A 9,262-nucleotide genomic window follows, 5' to 3' on the forward strand; every position below is an offset into this window, starting at 1 on the left:
AAAGAAGCTTTTCAAAGCTTAAATTAATAAAAACCTATCTGAGGTCATCAATGTCACAAAAAAGGTTGAACGGTTTGGTAATTTTGGCTATTGAGAAAGATATGCTAGAACATATTAACATTGATGTAATTATTAATGATTTTACATCGCAAAAGCTTGAAGAAAACACTTTTTATGATATTGACATTTTTGTATATATTTATTATATAAAGGGCCTTTTATCTTATTTTGCCTAGGACCCCTAAAATGTCAGGAACGGGGCTGGAGACACCTAATAAGAATATATGTATTGAAAAAATAGTTTTTTTAGAGGGTTTTAAGAAAGTAGTAATATAAATCAAAATTCATTTAGTTATATTTATGTGGTGTGATTTTAGCTTTTGTCATATATCTCAGAAATATCTCAAGTTTGGTGTTTCTTATATTTAGATCCTTAGTTTTATAAACTTTGTAAATTTTTGAGAGTTATGTGGTTGCTGAAGACTTTGGAAAATGTCATCATTAAGCTTTTTTTGAGAACAAATGTCTTGAGGATCTCTATAACAAAGGCTGAATATTTAAATATGATATGTATTGTCTAGGATGTAAGTTACAGTTTTAGTAAAAAGTTGTTTCGGTTGGAGTTTTAGCAATGAAAAACTATTATTTTCTGCAAATTAGAAATATCGATCCATATCTATCTTTTAGGTCTGAAAGAAAAATTATCTAAATATAGGTATTTGAGTTTCTATTTGATAATAATATCTCAAGAGCAAATACTAATTATGATCAACTATGTACTCAACTTCCTTAAAATAGATTAAACATTTTAGTGGTATTTGAGTATCTATTTGATAATAATATTGCAGGGCCAAGTACTAATTATGATCAAATATGTCCTCATACTTAAATAAATTTAACATTTTAGTGTAATTTGATTAGGTGATTCATGCCACCATAATGTTGATAATAAATTGCATCAAAACAACATTTATTTTGTCGTATAAATATATAAGGATTTTAATGAATATTGGGAAAAAGATGAAGTCAATGAATATTTCTATTTAGAGAATATACAAAAATTATAACTCTAATATTTTAAATGTGAATGCGTGTGTGTTAGCGCGTATTCATAATTTTGTATTTAGATAGGTTAGGTAGATAACTAATCTTATTTTTTCTATATTATTTAGCTTTATTTTATTTTATTTTATTACAAGAGGGTATCCATTGCGATTTAGATTTGTAATGTTTATAAAATTCACACACCGAGTTTTACAAATATTTATGGGAAATGAATAGTGCAATATGATAATAATAGTATGATTAATTACATATATAAGCTTACAAGTAAAATATGAAAACAAAGTAACAAACCAAAATCAAATTTGTATTTATATTTATATTTATAATAAGATAACAAAGGAAACCTACGGCAGCATCAGACATAGTACATGAGTTGCAGGCAGCCTTTTCACAAAAATCGCAGTAGCCGTCTTTCTGTTCTCACTTCACCCCAATCTACTAATTATAAAGATATCAATCCTTAATTAACCTAATTACAATAATAAGTCGCTCAATTTGTTACACTTCCTGTTAATAAATTAATTTTGTTTCTAAATATATGTTCTATTTCGAAAACCTATAGCAAAATAATGCATAATTTATATATTTTACGCTTCTACGAATATTGATATTTTTATATGTTTGAATTTTCAATATAATAATTATAAGTAGAAAAAAAATGATCATTTTTATATATATATATATATATATTTCGACGGGTTGGAAGATTTTAAAAAGCCAAAGGGACCGTTCGCTATCATAAATTAGTTTCAATATAGTTATTGACTTTAAATCCAATATAAATTGTAAAGAAGTTAATTAATAATGTGATAATGTATTAAAATTATTTTCCTAACTATCATTTGCAGAGATGCATTCAAATGGGATATAGCGTCGAAATTCATGGTGTAGCTGAAGAATTTTAATCGTTATTATGACATTAATGTGATAGAATAGAAATATAGGCCCAGTTTTAGGATTTAGAGTTTAGAGTGCAACTGAAATATTAGAGAGAGAAAATCGAAAAGAGATGAATTAGAATGAAATAAAATGAAAAAAACAATCATAATTGAGTTATTTTATAATAATGAGTATTACTTATAAGAAAATAAGAAAAAAAAAACATGACGTAGATGAACTTATTATTTTTTTAAGCTTATAACTTGCCTAATTTTATAGCTTATAAGCTTTTTAAGAGTTTATTTTGTCAAACACTTTGAAAGACCTTATAAGCCCTTGAATAACTTATAAGTTGTTTAGTATTTAGAGGGTGTTTCGTTGAGCTTAGCTGTAATATAAAAAACTTAAATGCTAAAATGTATAAAATTTACATACTGTGCGTAGCACAGGTGTGACACTAGATATTTTAAAGGGACAGAGTAACATATACAAGCTTACAAGGAAAATATGAAAACAAAGTAACAAAACAAAATCAAATTTATATGTATATTTATAATAAGATAAAAAAAAAAACCTACGACAGCGTCAGACATATCATATGAGTTGCAGGTAACCTTTTCACAAACATAGCAGTAGCTGTCTTTCTGTTCTCACTTCACCCCAATCTACTAATTATAAAGATGAGAAAGATATAAGAGATTCTTGTGTTAATTTTCACTCTACCTTTTCTTATGAGAATTTATCTGATATTGATTTAGATGATCTTTACTCAGAATTGAAAACGTTGCAATTGACTTTGCCTACTAATTTATTATCTGCCATTGAGATTCTTACATTTGTCAAATCTGCAGATTGCTATCCGAATGTCTCGATTGCTTATAGAATTTTATTAACTGTTCTTGTGACCGTAGCATCTGCCGAAAGAAGCTTTTCAAAGCTTAAATTAATAAAAACCTATCTGAGGTCATGAATGTCACAAGAAAGGTTGAATGGTTTGGTAATTTTGGCTATTGAGAAAGATATGTTAGAACATATTAACATTGATGTAATTATTAATGATTTTACATCGCAAAAGCTTGAAGAAAACACTTTTTATGATATTGACATTTTTGTATATATTTATTATATAAATGGCCTTTTATCTTATTTTGCCTAGGACCCCTAAAATGTCAGGAACGGGGCTGGAGACACCTAATAAGAATATATGTATTGAGAAAATAGTTTTTTTAGAGGGTTTTAAGAAAGTAGTAATATAAATCAAAATTCATTTAGTTATATTTATGTGGTGTGATTTTAGCCTTTGTCATATATCTCAGAAATATCTCAAGTTTGGTGTTTCTTATATTTAGATCCTTAGTTTTATAAACTTTGTAAATTTTTGAGAGTTATGTGGTTGCTGAAGACTTTGGAAAATGTCATCATTAAGCTTTTTTTGAGAACAAATGTCTTGAGGATCTCTATAACAAAGGCTGAATATTTAAATATGATATGTATTGTCTAGGATGTAAGTTACAGTTTTAGTAAAAAGTTGTTTCGGTTGGAGTTTTAGCAATGAAAAACTATTATTTTCTGCAAATTAGAAATATCGATCCATATCTATCTTTTAGGTCTGAAAGAAAAATTATCTAAATATAGGTATTTGAGTTTCTATTTGATAATAATATCTCAAGAGCAAATACTAATTATGATCAACTATGTACTCAACTTCCTTAAAATAGATTAAACATTTTAGTGGTATTTGAGTATCTATTTGATAATAATATTGCAGGGCCAAGTACTAATTATGATCAAATATGTCCTCATACTTAAATAAATTTAACATTTTAGTGTAATTTGATTAGGTGATTCATGCCACCATAATGTTGATAATAAATTGCATCAAAACAACATTTATTTTGTCGTATAAATATATAAGGATTTTAATGAATATTGGGAAAAAGATGAAGTCAATGAATATTTCTATTTAGAGAATATACAAAAATTATAACTCTAATATTTTAAATGTGAATGCGTGTGTGTTAGCGCGTATTCATAATTTTGTATTTAGATAGGTTAGGTAGATAACTAATCTTATTTTTTCTATATTATTTAGCTTTATTTTATTTTATTTTATTACAAGAGGGTATCCATTGCGATTTAGATTTGTAATGTTTATAAAATTCACACACCGAGTTTTACAAATATTTATGGGAAATGAATAGTGCAATATGATAATAATAGTATGATTAATTACATATATAAGCTTACAAGTAAAATATGAAAACAAAGTAACAAACCAAAATCAAATTTGTATTTATATTTATATTTATAATAAGATAACAAAGGAAACCTACGGCAGCATCAGACATAGTACATGAGTTGCAGGCAGCCTTTTCACAAAAATCGCAGTAGCCGTCTTTCTGTTCTCACTTCACCCCAATCTACTAATTATAAAGATATCAATCCTTAATTAACCTAATTACAATAATAAGTCGCTCAATTTGTTACACTTCCTGTTAATAAATTAATTTTGTTTCTAAATATATGTTCTATTTCGAAAACCTATAGCAAAATAATGCATAATTTATATATTTTACGCTTCTACGAATATTGATATTTTTATATGTTTGAATTTTCAATATAATAATTATAAGTAGAAAAAAAATGATCATTTTTATATATATATATATATATTTCGACGGGTTGGAAGATTTTAAAAAGCCAAAGGGACCGTTCGCTATCATAAATTAGTTTCAATATAGTTATTGACTTTAAATCCAATATAAATTGTAAAGAAGTTAATTAATAATGTGATAATGTATTAAAATTATTTTCCTAACTATCATTTGCAGAGATGCATTCAAATGGGATATAGCGTCGAAATTCATGGTGTAGCTGAAGAATTTTAATCGTTATTATGACATTAATGTGATAGAATAGAAATATAGGCCCAGTTTTAGGATTTAGAGTTTAGAGTGCAACTGAAATATTAGAGAGAGAAAATCGAAAAGAGATGAATTAGAATGAAATAAAATGAAAAAAACAATCATAATTGAGTTATTTTATAATAATGAGTATTACTTATAAGAAAATAAGAAAAAAAAAAACATGACGTAGATGAACTTATTATTTTTTTAAGCTTATAACTTGCCTAATTTTATAGCTTATAAGCTTTTTAAGAGTTTATTTTGTCAAACACTTTGAAAGACCTTATAAGCCCTTGAATAACTTATAAGTTGTTTAGTATTTAGAGGGTGTTTCGTTGAGCTTAGCTGTAATATAAAAAACTTAAATGCTAAAATGTATAAAATTTACATACTGTGCGTAGCACAGGTGTGACACTAGATATTTTAAAGGGACAGAGTAACATATACAAGCTTACAAGGAAAATATGAAAACAAAGTAACAAAACAAAATCAAATTTATATGTATATTTATAATAAGATAAAAAAAAAACCTACGACAGCGTCAGACATATCATATGAGTTGCAGGTAACCTTTTCACAAGCATAGCAGTAGCTGTCTTTCTGTTCTCACTTCACCCCAATCTACTAATTATAAAGATGATAAAGATATAAGAGATTCTTGTGTTAATTTTCACTCTACCTTTTCTTATGAGAATTTATCTGATATTGATTTAGATGATCTTTACTCAGAATTGAAAACGTTGCAATTGACTTTGCCTACTAATTTATTATCTGCCATTGAGATTCTTACATTTGTCAAATCTGCAGATTGCTATCCGAATGTCTCGATTGCTTATAGAATTTTATTAACTGTTCTTGTGACCGTAGCATCTGCCGAAAGAAGCTTTTCAAAGCTTAAATTAATAAAAACCTATCTGAGGTCATGAATGTCACAAGAAAGGTTGAATGGTTTGGTAATTTTGGCTATTGAGAAAGATATGTTAGAACATATTAACATTGATGTAATTATTAATGATTTTACATCGCAAAAGCTTGAAGAAAACACTTTTTATGATATTGACATTTTTGTATATATTTATTATATAAATGGCCTTTTATCTTATTTTGCCTAGGACCCCTAAAATGTCAGGAACGGGGCTGGAGACACCTAATAAGAATATATGTATTGAGAAAATAGTTTTTTTAGAGGGTTTTAAGAAAGTAGTAATATAAATCAAAATTCATTTAGTTATATTTATGTGGTGTGATTTTAGCCTTTGTCATATATCTCAGAAATATCTCAAGTTTGGTGTTTCTTATATTTAGATCCTTAGTTTTATAAACTTTGTAAATTTTTGAGAGTTATGTGGTTGCTGAAGACTTTGGAAAATGTCATCATTAAGCTTTTTTTGAGAACAAATGTCTTGAGGATCTCTATAGCAAAGGCTGAATATTTAAATATGATATGTATTGTCTAGGATGTAAGTTACAGTTTTAGTAAAAAGTTGTTTCGGTTGGAGTTTTAGCAATGAAAAACTATTATTTTCTGCAAATTAGAAATATCGATCCATATCTATCTTTTAGGTCTGAAAGAAAAATTATCTAAATATAGGTATTTGAGTTTCTATTTGATAATAATATCTCAAGAGCAAATACTAATTATGATCAACTATGTACTCAACTTCCTTAAAATAGATTAAACATTTTAGTGGTATTTGAGTATCTATTTGATAATAATATTGCAGGGCCAAGTACTAATTATGATCAAATATGTCCTCATACTTAAATAAATTTAACATTTTAGTGTAATTTGATTAGGTGATTCATGCCACCATAATGTTGATAATAAATTGTATCAAAACAACATTTATTTTGTCGTATAAATATATAAGGATTTTAATGAATATTGGGAAAAAGATGAAGTCAATGAATATTTCTATTTAGAGAATATACAAAAATTATAACTCTAATATTTTAAATGTGAATGCGTGTGTGTTAGCGCGTATTCATAATTTTGTATTTAGATAGGTTAGGTAGATAACTAATCTTATTTTTTCTATATTATTTAGCTTTATTTTATTTTATTTTATTACAAGAGGGTATCCATTGCGATTTAGATTTGTAATGTTTATATCAAATTTGTATTTATATTTATAATAAGATAAAAAAGGAAACCTACGGCAGCATTAGACATAGTACATGAGTTGCAGGCAGCCTTTTCACAAACATAGCAGTAGCCGTCTTTCTGTTCTCACTTCACCCCAATCTACTAATTATAAAGATATCAATCCTTAATTAACCTAATTACAATAATAAGTCGCTCAATTTTTTACACTTCCTGTTAATAAATTAATTTTGTTTCTAAATATATGTTCTATTTCGAAAACCTATAGCAAAATAATGCATAATTTATATATTTTACGCTTCTACTAATATTGATATTTTTATATGTTTGAATTTTCAATATAATAATTATAAGTAGAAAAAAAATGATCATTTATATATATATATATATATATATATATATATATATATATATATATATATATATTTCGACGGGTTGGAAGATTTTTAAAAGCCAAAGGGACCGTTTGCTATCATAAATTAGTTTCAATATAGTTATTGACTTTAAATCCAATATAAATTGTAAAGAAGTTAATTAATAATGTGATAATGTATTAAAATTATTTTCCTAACTATCATTTGCAGAGATGCATTCAAATGGGATATAGCGTCGAAGTTCATGGTGTAGCTGAAGAATTTTAATCGTTATTATGACATTAATGTGATAGAATAGAAATATAGGTCCAGTTTTAGGATTTAGAGTTTAGAGTGCAACTGAAATATTAGAGAGAGAAAATCGAAAAGAGATGAATTAGAATGAAATAAAATGAAAAAAAAAAATCATAATTGAGTTATTTTATAATAATGAGTATTACTTATAAGAAAATAAGAAAAAAAAAACATGACGTAGAGGAACTTATTATTTTTTTAAGCTTATAACTTGCCTAATTTTATAGCTTATAAGCTTTTTAAGAGTTTATTTTGTCAAACACTTTGAAAGACCTTATAAGCCCTTAAATAACTTATAAGTTGTTTAGTATTTAGAGGGTGTTTCGTTGAGCTTAGCTGTAATATAAAAAACTTAAATGCTAAAATGTATAAAATTTACATACTGTGCGTAGCACAGGTGCGACACTAGATATTTTAAAGGGACAGAGTAACATATACAAGCTTACAAGGAAAATATGAAAACAAAGTAACAAAACAAAATCAAATTTATATGTATATTTATAATAAGATAAAAAAAAAACCTACGACAGCGTCAGACAGAGTATATGAGTTGCAGGTAACCTTTTCACAAACATAGCAGTAGCTGTCTTTCTGTTCTCACTTCACCCCAATCTACTAATTATAAAGATATCAATTTTCTACACTTCATGTTAAGAAATTAATTTTGTTTCTAAAATATATGTTCTATTTCGGAAACCTATAGCAAAATAATGCATAATTTATATATTTTACCCTTCTACTAATATTAATTTTTTTATATATTTTAATTTTCAATATAATAATTATAAGTAGAAAGATAAAAATGATCCATTTTTTTTATATATATATTTCGACGGGTTGAAACATTTAAAAAAGGCAAAGGGAACTGTTCACTATCATAAATTAGTTTCAATATAGTTATTGACTTTAACTCCAATATAAATTGTAAAGAAGTTAATTAATGATGTGATAGTGTATTAAAATTATTTTCCTAACTATCATTTGCAGTGATGAATTCAAATGGGATATAGCGTCGGGGTTCAGAGTATAGCTGAAGAATTTTAATCGTTAATATGACATTAATGTGATTGAATAGAAATATAGGCCCAGATTTAGGATTTAGAGTTTAGAGTGCAGCTGAAATATTAGAGAGAGAAAATCGAAAAGAAATGAATTAGAATGAAATCAAATGAAAAAAATAAATCATAATTGAGTTATTTTATAATAATGATTATTAGTTACAAGAAAAAAAAAACTGTCGTAGAGGGACTTATTTTTTAGAAGCTTATAACCTGCTTAATTTTACAGCTTATAAGCTCTTTAAGAGTTTATTTTGCCAAACACTTTGAAAGACCTTATAAGCCCCTGAATAACTTATAAATTGTTTAATATTTATAGGGTATTTGGTTGAGCTCAGCTGTAATATAGAAAACTTAAATGCTAAAATGTATAAATTCACATACTGTGCGAAGTACAGGTGGTACGCACGGGTGGTTGAGCTTAACTGTAATATAAAAAACTTAAATATTAAAATGTATGAAATTTACATGCCGTGCGAAGCACGGGTGCACCACTAGTCAAACATAACTAGAAGAAGTGAAAATTAGAAATTTGAATTGAAAATAAAACATAACAGTACTAGCAATACACAACAAATTGGC

This window comes from Salvia miltiorrhiza, chromosome 6, assembly GCF_028751815.1.
Source record: "Salvia miltiorrhiza cultivar Shanhuang (shh) chromosome 6, IMPLAD_Smil_shh, whole genome shotgun sequence".
Taxonomy (NCBI): Eukaryota; Viridiplantae; Streptophyta; class Magnoliopsida; order Lamiales; family Lamiaceae; genus Salvia; species Salvia miltiorrhiza.